Source organism: Eschscholzia californica, unplaced genomic scaffold (genome assembly GCF_041429995.1).
Source record: "Eschscholzia californica isolate CP2 unplaced genomic scaffold, dmEscCali1.0.p SCAF_3, whole genome shotgun sequence".
Classification (NCBI taxonomy): Eukaryota; Viridiplantae; Streptophyta; class Magnoliopsida; order Ranunculales; family Papaveraceae; genus Eschscholzia; species Eschscholzia californica.
Window position 1 is genome coordinate 56,897,472 of NW_028238420.1, and position 14,956 is coordinate 56,912,427.

The following is a 14,956-nucleotide window of genomic DNA, read 5'->3' on the forward strand; positions in this document are numbered from 1 at the left end:
AGATGACCAACTCGCCAAAATGACCCCCTAAAGATGACCAGCTTCCAATTTGACCCCCTTTTTCATTTTTCCGTCCCTTAGTCCGTTAAACATAATGAGCTGACATTTTATTACCACAAATACCCCTACCCATATCTTCTTGTCAACTCAAAATATTAAGAGTCATTATAACATGTCAAATCAATTTATTCTTTTCAATTTTCAAAATTTACTTTTCTCTCTCTCTCCCTTCACATTAACTCTTCTATCGTCCCATTAAAACCAAAACACTATCTTGTAAAGTCATCAGAAGTTGAGAAGTAGTAAAACCCATTGAAGGTTTTGATTTTGGAATAATGGGTATTTGAGTTTTAGCAATAAGCGTTTGAACAACTTTTCTCATGGTGGGTCTGCAAATTGGATGAGGATGTGAACAAGCTAACCATACCAGTACACTTTTCTCATTTTCACCTTCATCAAATTCATTCCCAAGTCTAATAACAGATGCATAAAGTAATCTATCTTCTCTGTGTAAATTTCCACACCCATTCTATTAAATTACTACTACTAACCCCAACTTTTCCAACTCCATTACTTTCTCTCTCTATGAGTCTTATTCCTCTTGCAACTTCAAGTATTACAACACCAAAATTAAAAACATTAATTTTTCTGGTCGCTTTCCCTGTTAGTAGATATTGAGGAGCTAAATAACCCACTCTTTTTGTTGTAACCGTGGCAACAGGGGATTTATCATGTTCAACTTGTCTTGCTAAACCAAATCCCTTAATCTACCATTAAACCTTCATCAAGCATTATATTACTAGACTTTTTATCTCTATGAATGATTTGATTCTCACATTGTTGATGTAAATAAGCTAAAGCAGAAGTGTAAGTTCAGATTAGTAGATACGAAGCGAAATGTTTGGTTTTACAAGCTCAAGAATAACTGCTATCACCACCCAGTCATGATAACAAATCATCATCATCATCGTCGTCGTCGTCATCATCATCATCATCATCATCATCATCATCATCATCATCATCATCATCATCATCATCATCAACTCTTCTCAACAATCTCATGCCCAACTCACCATCCAACTATTACCAATTTAGAATTTCTTACTGTTATACTAGACAACTACCTACCTTCAAACCAGATCATATCTTCCACCACCACCAATACTTCACACTTCACCAATAGACCCAAAACCTTTTGAATTCATTTGGACCAAGTCCAGTTTCACTCCTGACTACTTTAATTCATGTTCAAGTCCTTTTATTTCTGTTGCTGCTGAAATTTTCAGCAAGAAAACCGTTGTATTTAATTGTATTAATGGACTTGAACTTCCCCAAATTATAATAAAATCAGAAAAATTTAGTCACAAATAGACCAAGGGAACATAAGGACCCACTAATATCAGAACAACTTCTTCAACTAAATCATTGGAGAAAAATGTTAATCGGGAATGATGAATAGGTGGAGATGAAGAATACTTTCACCCATGGCTTCGTACGTGGAGTGGTTATGGAGTTCGACTTAAACGATTGACCAAAGTAGGTCTCATGGAGGTGTGATACCAACTATTGTAAAGCTTGTGGTCGTTTTAATGAAGTTTTTGAGGTTTATGGCGTATGGTTCAAGGGAATGAAGATAATTTGAGTTAACCTGAAGGGAGAGAGAGAGGAAAAACAAAACTTGAAAATACAAGACAATAAATTGATTTGACAACTCATAATGACTCTTGGGACCACAAAAATTTTCAACTCATAAAAAAGAAACGGGCAAGGGTATTTCAGGTAAGAAAGTCCAACTCATTAACGACTGACGGAAAAAATGACGGAAAGATGAAAAAGGGGGCCAAATTAGAAGTTGGTCATCTTTAGGGGGCCATTTTGGTGACTTGGTCATCTTTAGGGGGCCAAAATGGAATTAACCCTTATTTGTATTGTTCCTTTTAGGAATTTAATCTCACATTGAAAACTAATGAAGAATTCTCATGAGATATAATAAAACTTATCCCACTCTTTGTTCCCTCAAAGCCAAAGACTACTTCAGTATTCAACTAGGAATTCTCTTGGGCCATTGGAAATGCATTGAGTTCGTGTGATTGCCCTTAAACATATTGTTTACCATCTCAACTAAGCCTAGCAACATGGACGGTTGGGCTTCATCAACCCATAAAATTGATGTAATTTGGTTGGTTATCATTGGATGAGTTTAAGTGGGTGCGGGCATGGGCGGGTGCGCGGGTAGAGGTTTTAACCCATGCCCGCCCACCAAAATTTGGCGGGCTGGGCGGGTTGTGCCCGAGACGGGCGCGGGCGTCCATGGTCCTCGTTGGGCTCGGGTGCCCGTGGGCGGGTTCGGGCTTATGGGCAAAATTCCCACCCCTAGGTTGGTCGACTGTGGGCTGAAAGCCGATAGATGCAGAATGTCCAAGTCTTGTGGGAAAACTAGGGGTGTACGCAAATCGAGTTTTTAACGAGTTACTGGAGCTTGACTCGACTATTGCTCGTGCTCGACTCGGAGATTAACGAGTACGAGATTAACGAGTACGAGCTTAACACGGCCCAAAATCATACTCGATTATGTAAACGAGCCGAGCTTGATCATTGTTTAGTTATTTCGAGCTACTCGTGAACAACTCGTTTAACATACTAATGTAATAGTGTAGTGCATAATTACGCATTAGTATTGAAATTTGTACATGAAATATCAACAACTAAATGATTATTAGAATATGAGTCATTAATCATTATTATTATATGTGACAAATGGTTATTGAAGTATTTCGATAATTTAAGAAGTTGTTTAATTTGAAGTATTTTGATAAACGAGCTTAAAACAATGAGAGCTCGAACTCGAGCTCGAGCTCTTTCAAACTTATACTAGTCGATCTTGAACAAGTGGACAATTACTCGAACGAGCTCGAGCAAACGGCCAAATACACGAACCGAGCTTGAACATCTTACTACTCGGCTCAGCTCGACTCGATTACACCCCTAAGGAAAATAAACATGTACTCTATACTAGTGTGGTTGATTTGTTAATATTTACGCGTGGGCTTGGACACCTTTTAGAAAAGGCTTACCAAATTACTTTACTCGGGAACCTGGCTCGATAATCAAGCCCAAAGAGGTACTCACTTATGAAATTTGAATATTAGCCAACATTGTGACATTCTTGAGTTTTGCAGTTTTCGATTAGATTACAATTACTAATTGACGTATTTATCAAATAAATTTATTTTGGAGATCTCTATTGTATATACAAAAAGTTGAAAGGTTCCTAATTTGCTACTCTTGGAAAAAAATGGTTAAACTTGTATTGGCCTCCAATTTGTGACCAACTCGTCGTTAGGGGCTAGAATAGAATTTTCAACTTTTTCAGAAATACCCTTAGGGGCCAAAATAAAATTAACTTTAAAATTTTGGGTTTTTTGGGCTTACCCCCTCCTCACTAATTGGTAATTGAGTTTACCCCCCCTCAATAATGGGTAATTGAGCTTACCCCCCTGGACTTACTATTAGTGATAAAAATACAAAGACTATGTTTGGCGTACGTGAATTAATTGCCACTACCAAGAACAATTATTCTTCAATATGATTCATATTAGGGATTCTACCTCATTTTATTGTTTGATTTAGTCAGGAATATGATTAGTAAAGATTGATTTTGTTTATATATTATTAACTTTCTGATTTTATTATCACATACCAAACATATCCTTAGTTGTTTTGACAAAAAATCTAAATTCAAGGGGGTAAGCTCAATTACCAATTACTGAGGGAGGTAAACTCAATTACCAATTAATTGTGAGGGGGTAAGCTCAAAAAACCCTAAAATTTTCAAAACATCTATTTCCACCTCATCTCTCCTTCTCTCTTCCATTTCATCACTTCTCACGTACATTTCATCTCTCTCGTACTTTCGTCACCTCATCCTTCTTCTCAAGTAAAAGGTCCCTGACCGGCTATCTCCGGCTGAAGACCTTCAACGAGAAAAAAAATTTAGTGTTTTTTCCTCTCTTCTTCCTTCTTCTTCTCTCCTCCTCTCTCTCTACAACGAGTTGATCACGAATCGGGGGTCAAAACAGAATAAACACAAAAAATCTCAATTGACATTTGACACTTATTATATACAGAGTTTTTGTTGAGTGCCCCAGTAGAGATGCTCTCAGTGGCGATAGATTGTGTGACAATTTCGTGATTGTTCTTATAGCTCCAAAATTTCCACTATATACTACTAAAGGTTATAAACGTAATTAATGATACTTGATTGAAGTTGTCCTTTAATATTGTGCAGGCCAGCAGCGTCTTCTTTTCTCGACTGCAGGGCAACTGCATATCTTCACGAACCAAGATCGAAATGTTTTCCTTCAACAAAAAAAAAATCGAAATGTTTTATATCCCCCCCTATTAGGGGTGGGAAAACGGTCCGGGAACCCGGGATCCGACCTGATCCGCCCGGACCGTTGAGAACCGCAGAGCGGTTGCTACCCGAGCCAAGCATACACGATCCGATGGCTCGGGCTTATAGGCGGGACTTGGATAGGCCCTCAAATCTGTTACGAAATGAATTTTTTTTTGCCAACAACACTTGGTTGGAGTGGTAAGAGGTCTAATCTTCCACTTTAGAGGTCAAGGGTTCGAAGCACGCTGAACAATTAAAAAAAAAGTAATGAATTTTCTATTTAATTTCCAACTTAGAGAAGGAGATAAATGGAGTTTCTCTTTAATTTTCTCTTTAATCTTCCACTTTAGAGTACAACCTAGATTAGAGAAAGATAAAGTTTTATGTTGTTTGTCGGGGTCGGTGAAGTAAAGATTTAGAGAAGGAGATAAATGGAGTTTCACACGGTCGAGAGGTTTCTCACGGTGAAATTTTTAAAGTTTCTCTCGGCCAATAGCTTAGGGAATTACTTCCTAGATTAGAGCGAGGGAAAGATAGTATGGAATTAATTCCTGTAATAATAGGTCAATATTTTTCATAACGGGAGAAACTTCAAATAAATGAATAAATTTGAAGAAACTAAAAAGGAGATTTATCTCTCTAAATTTCGGTGTATTTCTTAAGTTGTTGATAGGTTAGGAAGTAATAGATAAAATAAAGGCCAAACATGTAAATTACTCCTAGTTGATGAATTTCTAATTCACATTATCGTTGGTCCATAAACCCATTGACCCAATGATTTTGGACCCTAAACCTATGCCCAGTAAAATTATCTACCATTTTTGTAAATCATGCCGTCTAAATGTTATTTGAAACTCCTAAGATATACCCAAAGCATATCTGTTAAGTAATGAATTTTTTTTTTGCCAACAACCCTTGGTTGGAGTGGTAAGAGGTATAATCTTCCACTTTAGAGGTCAAGGGTTCGAAACACGCTGAACAATTCAAAAAAAAAGTAATGAATTTTCTCTTTAATTTCCAACTTATCTAACAAAATCCACAATTTTCAATATTTCTACGCAAAAAAAAAAAATTTATGTTGCCACGCCAACTTTTAGTCGACAAAGATTTAGTAACAAAAAAGATCCAGAGAAACAAAATCTCTCAGATAGTGTTTTATTAATAAAGTTACTTTTGTGACTATGATCCAAGAAAGAAAAAACTTATAAATTATAGGCTTTTTCATGGTTATTCCACCATATCCGAAGTAGTAAAAGAGCTTATAAGGGGAAGAAAAATAAAATTGCGTTTTGGTTGAGATGGAGGCTAAGTTGAGGTGTGGAAAGAAAGCTGCAATTATGCTCACAATAACAGTTTTAGTATTGGGCATGTTTGCAGAGCAAGCTCAAGCAGGTTGGTGGTGTGTGACCAAATGTTTTCTTGTTTGTAACAAATGGAAAAAATCATGTCTACAATGGTGTAAGGACAAGTGTAATAAACCATTATATATCGATGAGGTCAATATCAACTATACATGTCAGTCTCAGTGTGCTTTATCTGATTGCTCTAATATTAGTACTCTTAAAAATCCTCGTAAGTTTTTGATTTTTTTACACAGTCAATTTCTATTTAACACTAGATATTACTTCAAAAAAAAATCAAGTTTGTTTAACTTAATTTTTTTTTTTGGATTTTGTTTTTATGCAGGTCCAGAAGAGGAGAAAATATGCTTGAATTTTTGCTATGATAAGTGCAACAAAAAATACTAGATTATATTAATGTGGATTTATAAATAGAAGTGCAAAGAAAGACTTACTTTAGTTGATGATAATGTTCCTATGGTGTACTTTCTGGGTTATAAAATAATCGGAGTCTATAATTGATTCATATGAATTTTATCTCATTTTTAGATGTCATGTAAGTAGTTTTTTTCCGAATAAGTATTGGAAATTTTCAAATTTATTAAGGCATTTGCTTGCAACAAAAATAATGAGGCATTTGGCCACCATCCGGAGGGATGGCTTGGATGGAAGACGGAATGTGCCATCATGGTCAACCAAGATGGAAGTTTTGAATGGGTGTAATGTCCATCCAAATTGTTATGGATTGATGCATCCAGTCCCACGAGATGAGAAGATTCCACATCTTTTAATTTAATATAAATTAGGGGGCAATCAACCCATCTTGAACACATCCGACCAATTTCACTCACTATCTCTATTCTCTTTTACACTATTGCGTTTCCTGTCTTAGTGTCAATTCGAAGGTATTTTTTTGTATTTTATTATACAAATTATTTGGATCATTCAGAGTCGATTTGTTTTGGCATTATCAATTAAATAAATCGATATTGGTCAAAGGTGTACATATTTTGAACCGAGATAGTTATTAAAGGCTTCATGGTGTCTTGAAGGTATAGTTCCAGACCCGTTGTGTACTAATGGTTTATACTAGAAAGGGACGAGTTACTATCTAAAAGAATCGATTTTATCGAGCTTCGAAGTTTCCTGTACAACAAAATTATTTTCTCATTTCCCATTTCAAACTAGTAGCAATCTTTTCCAACATACTTTAGTTTCCGTCATCGTTTATTTGTAAACCTTGAATCAAAGATGAATTGATTTAGTCTCCTGCTTAATCCCCAGATCGTCCAGAAGACCCCACAACCACAATGCTTCCTTCACACCCTCGGCCATAGCCATATACTCGGCCTCCGTAGTAGATAACGCAACTGTAGATTGTAACATCGATCGCCAACTAACTGGAGCACCATGTACCCTAAATACATAACCAGTAGTAGATCGTCTTCTATCTAGATCGCCAGCATAATCTGAGTCAACATAACCGCTTACCTGACATGTGTCTCCACCAAAGCACAAACCCGTATCAGTAGTACCCTTCAAGTACCTCAAGACCCACTTCACAGCTTCCCAATGTGTCTTCCCCGGATTTGCCATAAACCTGCTAACCACACTGACCGCCTGTGAAATATCTGGACGAGTACACACCATAGCGTACATCAAACTGCCAACTGCACTAGCATACGGTACACGATCCATATGATCCTTCTCCACCGTAGTAGTGGGAGATTGTTTTCCCGAGAGCCTGAAGTGTGGTGCCAAAGGTGTTGACACCGCCTTCGCATTCTGCATCCCGAATCGAGAGACTACTCGTTCGACGTAATCTTTCTGATTCAAGTACAGTTTCTTACTTGACCGCTCTCTCTTAATCTCCATTCCCAGTATCTTCTTTGCAGCGCCCATGTCTTTGATCTCAAACTCTTGACTGAGTTGAGATTTCAACTTATCTATCTCCACCATGCTTCGAGAAGCAATAAGCATGTCATCCACATACAAAAGGAGATAAATAAAGTCACCTTCGCGAAGCTTTTTGATGTATACACAACAATCATAGTCACTTCTGCGAAAACCATGCTTTAGCATGAAAAAATCAAATCGTTTGTACCATTGGCGAGGGGATTGTTTTAATCCGTAAAGAGATTTCCTCAAACGACATACTTGATTTTCTTTGCCCTCAACCTTGTATCCCTCAGGTTGAGCCATATAAATTTCTTCTTCCAAATCTCCGTGCAAGAAGGCGGTTTTAACATCGAGTTGTTCCAGCTCAAGATCACTATGAGCAACAATACTCAATAGCACCCGAATAGAAGTATGTTTCACGACTGGTGAGAAAATCTCATTGTAGTCGACCCCTTCTTTCTGTGCATAACCCTTGGCCACTAGTCTTGCCTTATACCTTGTACCCTTGATTTCAGAAGAATCCTCTTTCTTCTTGTACACCCATTTACAACCAATAACAGACTTACCTTCGGGCAATGGGACAACCTCCCATGTCTTGTTCTTGTGAAGAGACTCCATCTCTTCTTGCATAGCAACCAACCAACTCTCTCTTTCCTCCGCGGTAATAGCTTGTTTGAAGGTGACCGGCTCGTCGTCTTCCACCGAGAGTGCATATTCAACCAGATTTGCCTGCCCGTAATGCCTAAGAGGTTTGTCTGACCCTAACCTCTGTACCGGCTTATATAACCGTTTCGGCCTAGTGTGTACCGAAACATCCTGCTGTTGTTGTTGTAAAACTTGTGTACCTTCCCCTTGAACCTCCTCATGATCGGGTTCATCAATTTCCTCATCCTGAGTTTTATCCTGATGCTCCACCTGATCATGATTCCTAGAAACCCGTTGGTCTTCGGCTTCTACTTCCACTACTTGAGCTTTAGTAGACCCAACATCACCACAACTAGGCACCGTAGCTTTCGCCATAGCTACCATAGATGACTCATCAAACACCACATCTCTGCTGATTACAAACTTCTTGTCTTCCGTACACCATAGCCGATAACCCTTGACTCCTGTAGCATATCCTAAGAAAATTGTCTTCTTTGCTCTATTGTCAAGTTTGTTACCTTTAACATGGTAATAGGCCGTACAACCGAAAACCTTAAGTCTCCCGTAATCTACATGTTCACCTGACCATACCTCGTAAGGTATGTCGCCATCTAAAGAAGAATGTGGAGACCTGTTCACAATATAACAAGCTGTAGCAACAGATTCTGCCCACCATTCTACGCCTAATCCCGAATTGGAGCGCATACATCTAGCCTTCTCAAGTAGTGTACGGTTCAATCTCTGTGCGACTTCATTCTGCTGAGGTGTGTTTACTACTGTCCAGTGCCTCACAATGCCTTCCTGATTACAAAACTCCTTGAATGCCCCATCCGTGTACTCGGTCCCATTATCCGATCTTAACGTCTTCAACTTTCGACCAGTTTTGTTCTCAACCATTGCTTTCCACACCAGGAACGTGTTGAATACCTCATTCTTATGCTTCAAAAAATAAAGCCAGACAAATCTCGAATGATGATCAACGAATGTAACAAAATACCTGGAACCACCCTTGGAAGGTAAGTTTGCCGGTCCCCAGACATCGGTATGTACGTAGTCTAATACCTCTTTGCTCCTGTGCTTGCTTGAAGAGAACGTCACCCTGTGTGCCTTCCCGAACACACAATGCTCACAAAACTCCATGCAAGGCTTCTTCATGTCCTTCAACAAGCCTTTCCCGCACATCAGAGATAGACCCTTTTCTGACATATGCCCAAGGCGCATATGCCAAAGCCTCGTACTAGCCGTTGGATCCCTTCCACTGATTCCTACTGCTACATCTCCAGTAATTATTGTCCCCAAAAGTTTGTATAAATTACCGTAACGAGTACCTCTCATTACCACCAAAGAACCCTTAACGACTTTTATGGAGCCATTCTCTATAATTATCTTACAGCCGTTCCGCTCCAACACACCAAGGGAAATTAGATTTTTCCGCAAATCGGGTATGTGTCTTACGTCCGTCAATGTTCTCACCACTCCATCGTGCATCTTGATACGTATTGTTCCGAGTCCCATAGTTTTACATATACTATCATCACCCAGTATAACTGTACCACCATCTATACTCCTATAGGTAGTAAACCACTCCCTATTTGGGCACATATGGTGTGACGCCCCTGAATCAAGCATCCACTTATCGAAGATCTTCTCAGACACCTCTGTCACCGAGAAACATTCGTCCGCCTCTTCTGACACATATCCCGCCTCTTGCATCTCTTGTTTCCCCTTGTAGCCTTCGTTCTTTTGCTTCAACTTTCTCTTTGGACAAGCCGCTTTAAAGTGGCCAAGCTCACCACAACTAAAGCACGTTTTCTTGAAAGAGCCTCTAGATTTGGATGTAGATTTCCCGCCCTTTCCCTTTCCCCTTTCATTACTCCTCCCCCTCGTTACAAACAACCCTTGTGCTTGTTCCTTGTCTACTCCACCCGACGCCATACTGCTAGTAGCAACCTTACGAAGGTCATCCGCTAATAGCAAATTTCTCGTCTCTTCCATGGTTAGACTATCACCAACAAGCATCAAAGTTTGAACAAGGTTCTCATAGGAGGATTTAGGTAATGAAAGTAACAATATGAGGGCTTGGTCCTCATCCTCAACCTTAACATCAATATCCTTCAAATCTGAGATAATCCTGTCAAACCTACTCACATATTCCTGAATAGAAGAACCCTCTTCCATTCTACATGTGAATAATTTGGATTTTAAGTAGACCCGATTCGTTAAAGTTTTCGTCATGAAACTGCTTTCTAGCTTTAACCACACACTCGCCGCCGTTGCTTCTCCGTCTACTAGGAATGCCACGTCCCTCTCAAGACACAACATAATGGTGGCCCGTGCTTCGAGATCTAACTCCTCCCAATCCTCATCTGACATATCTCCTGGTTTCTTTCCCGTCAACGTCTTGTGTAATTTCTGCGAGATTAGCAGATTCTTCATCTGCATCCGCCAATAAGAAAAATCGTTTTTCCCATTGAACTTCTCTATCTCATATTTCCCTGATTTGACCGTACCACTTCTCGATCCCATTTTCTCTTCGTTCAATCTCAACAAGGCTCTGATACCAATTGTTATAACTAAAAGTCGCGGAAGCTATCGAACCTATCCTCGAAATTGATCCGATTATGAAGATTAATCGAAAAGCTAAGCCAAAATCAAATATGCGAACAGAATTTAACGAGGTTCGGCTTTAAAGCCTACGTCTTCGGGCGAACAAGAAATCTTTATTGAAGGATAGATGAAGACGACTAACATAACCCGCAAGTTCGTCCCAAGATGGTACCGTATAGAATTTAACCTTCTATACTAGATCTTCGACGACCGAGAAATTTAATACCGCTCAAAAAACTATGAAAAATTTCTCTCACTCTTGCTCTCTCACTCTTTAGCTCTCTAAAGAAGAGTTGTTGTTGAGTAGTTGTGTTGGTGTTGTGTTGTGTTGATCAACCCCCTATTTATATAATATATAAGCCGGTGGGATCACAAATTGAAGCATCCAATTTGGAAACCATTGAAACCGCCATCAACACAAACTCAAACCGCCTATGAGTAAATTGGAAACCCAGCCATCCAATTCAAACCGCCCAATAATCCAAAATTTGAAAACTTCCTCTTACAGATAAAATAAAGGCCAAACATGTAAATTACTCCTAGTTGATGAATATCTATTTCACATCATCTTTGGTCCATAAACCCATTGACCCAATGATTTTGGACGCTAAACCTATGCCCAGTAAAATTATCTACCATTTTTGTAAATCATGCCATCTAAATGTTATTTGAAACTCCTAAGATATACCCAAAGCATATCTGTTAAGTAATGAATTTTTTTTTTGCCAACAACCCTTCGTTGGAGTGGTAAGAGGTATAATCTTCCACTTTAGAGGTCAAGAGTTCGAAGCACGCTGAACAATTCAAAAAAAAAGTAATGAATTTTCTCTTTAATTTCCAACTTATCTAACTGAATCCACAATTTTCAATATTTCTACGCAAAAAAAAAAAATTATGTTGCCACGCCAACTTTTAGTTCACAAAGATTTAGTAACAAAAAAGATCCAGAGAAACAAAATCTCTCAGATAGTGTTTTATTAATAAAGTTACTTTTGTGATTATGATCCAAGAAGAAAAAACTTATAAATTATCGGCTTTTTCTTGGTTATTCCACCATATCCGAAGTAGTAAAAGAGCTTATAAGGGGAAGAAAAATAAAATTGTGTTTTGGTTGAGATGGAGGGTAAGTTGAGGTGTGGAAAGAAAGCTGTAATTATGCTCACGATAACAGTTTTAGTATTGGGCATGTTTGTAGAGCAAGCTCAAGCAGGTTGGTGGTGTGTGACCAAATGTTTTCTTGTTTGTAACAAATGGAAAAAATCATGTCTACAATGGTGTAAGGACAAGTGTAATAAACCATTATCTATCGATGAGGTCAATATCAACTATACATGTCAGTCTCAGTGTGCTTTATCTGATTGCTCTAATATTAGTACTCCTAAAAATCCTCGTAAGTTTTTGATTTTTTTACACAGTCAATTTTTATTTAACACTAGATATTACTTCAAAAAAAATCAAGTTTGTTTAACTTAATTTTTTTTTTTTTTTTTTGGATTTTGTTTTTATGCAGGTCCGGAAGAGGAGAAAATATGCTTGAATTTTTGCTATGATAAGTGCAACAAAAAATACTAGATTATATTAATGTGGATGTATAAATAAAAGTGCTAAGAAAGACTTACTTTAGTTGATGATAATGTTCCTATGGTGTACTTTCTGGGTTATAAAATAATCGGAGTCTATAATTGATTCATATGAATTTTATCTCATTTTTAGATGTCATGTAAGTAGTTTTTTTTTCCGAATAAGCATTGGAAATTTTCAAATTTATTAAGGCATTTGCTTGCAACAAAAAATAATGAGGCATTTGGCCACCATCCGGAGGGATGGCTTGGATGGAAGACGGAATGTGCCATCATGGTCAACCAAGATGGAAATTTTGAATGGGTGTAATGTCCATTCAAATTGTTATGGATTGACGCATCCAGTCCCACGAGATGAGAAGATTCCACATCTTTTAATTTAATATAAATTAGGGGGCAATCAACCCATCTTGAACACATCCGACCAATTTCACTCACTATCTCTATTCTCTTTTACACTATTGCGTTTCCTGTCTTACTGTCAATTCGAAGGTGTTTTTTTGTATTTTGTTATACAAATTATTTGGATAATTCAGAGTCGATTTGTTTTGGCATTATCAATTAAATAAATCGATATTAGTCAAGGTGTACATATTTTGAACCGGGATAGTTATTAAAGACTTCATGGTGCCCTTAAGGTATAGTTCCAGACCCGTTGTGTACTACTGGTTTATACTAGAAAGGGACGAGTTACTATCTAAGTGAATCGATTTTATCGAGCTTCGAAGTTTCCTGTACAACAAAATTATTTTCTCATTTCCCATTTCAAACTCGTAGCAATATTTTCCAACATACTTTAGTTTCCGTCATCGTTTATTTGTAAACCTTGAATCAAAGATGAATTGATGTAGTCTCCTTTATTTAGCTTATGGTGCTTATACTGTTTTTCTCTACCTCGTCTACCAACAAGACTATTTCTGATTAAACTTGCAACTTATGTTAGCAGATTACTGTCTAAAAGAATCAGAACTATCGAGCTTTTAAGCTTCGTGTACAACAAAATTATTTTCTCATTTTCCATTTCAAACTAGTAGCAATATTTTCCAACATACTTTAGTTTCCGTCATCGTTATTTGTAGATTTTGAAATTTATGCTGAATTGAATGAATATATTTAACTGAAAGAGAGGAAGAAAACCAAAACCTAACCTTAATAGAGTTGTTTCTTCCAAAATATGTTTTTGCTTCTTCCAAAATATGTTTTTTCTTCTTCCAAATCGAGAATTATAGCGATAACAGAGATCGAGAGGTATAAAGAGAAGAATAGAGATCGAGAGTTGTAAAGAGAAGAAGAGAGACCGGGAGTTATAGAGAGATGAAGAGAGAGCGAGAATTTTAGAGAGCAGAAGTGAAAGCAAGAGTTTGACAAAAGAAGAGACACCGATAGTTGTGGAGGGAAGAAGATGAAGGATGCGAGAGAGATAACTTGTTGCGAGAACACGAGAGAAAGAGAAAGCGGGATGATTCAATTAGGACGGAACATTTTTGACGACACACAAAAGTCGTCGAAAATAGAATTCACGGAAAATTTCCACGAAATTATGGCGGAAAATGTTTCGCACCGGAATTTTTTTTCCTATTCTGACGAAAAATGGTTTCTCACTGTTGGAAAAAGGTGTCAAACTTATTATTGAGGATTTCCCTTCTTTAGGGCTTAGGGGGCAAAGTTTACTCGGATCAACCTCTCTATTTGTCTTTATTTTATGACAAAGTTCTAAGTGCCTTGAAGACTCGTGGCGACCTCTAAAAAGTCTATCTAGTAAGAGTAAGCTCACGCGATCACATTGCCCTTTTGGGTCCATGTCTCTTGTATCTTTATCGACGGCCCGCTCGTGCACATGCAGTGGCGAGGCCAAAAACTTTTCTTTGTGAGGGTTTCCTTGGCCGCGACAGAGATACATAGACAGATGAAGAGTGAGAAAGAGAGTTTACTCTCAATTTCTTCGTTCATTGTGGCCAAGGGGCTCTATACAAACGTGTCTCTTTCGTCTCTATGTATTCCTTTCTCTCTCAGTCCCTCTCTCGTTTTTTTCTAAATCTAACGATCTCTATCGTTAATCAATATAATTTCTCCCTCCATCCACCTTTATCGATTTTACTCTCATTTTATTTCTTTTGATCATTATCTGTGTCGTTGGCAAAGGATTTCCCCACGATTGTTCATTTTTTATTTACTTTATATGTTGTTGGTTCGAAGAGTTGGACTTTGACCAAATTCAACACAGATATTGCATTGCGGCTGTAAAATTGGTGGCATGTATGTAATTTCGTAGTGATATAAGGAGTCGGTTGTGAAAAAGAAATGTGGTTAGTTGGGTAGACATGTTGCCTTTGTTACGTGGCTTGGCTTGAATCTTAAGAGGAGTGTTGCTGTTGTGAGTGAACTTGGTTGGGTGTAATCATAAAGGGAGACCACATTTGAATGTGTTGGGGCCCGTGCCCCACATGCACATATGTGGCCTCGCAATTGTTCACATGTAGGGCTCGACA

At 38.0% G+C, this 14,956-nt stretch overlaps 1 long non-coding RNA gene across 1 annotated transcript; it reads left to right on the forward strand.

The window, feature by feature from the left end:
• Window positions 1-5,629: 5,629 nt before the first annotated feature.
• LOC147552248 (uncharacterized) lies at window positions 5,630-6,262 on the forward strand. Its single transcript, XR_015237561.1, has 2 exons — window positions 5,630-5,968; window positions 6,083-6,262. It is a non-coding gene; the product is annotated as an uncharacterized LOC147552248 (long non-coding RNA).
• The last annotated feature ends 8,694 nt before the right edge of the window (window positions 6,263-14,956 follow it).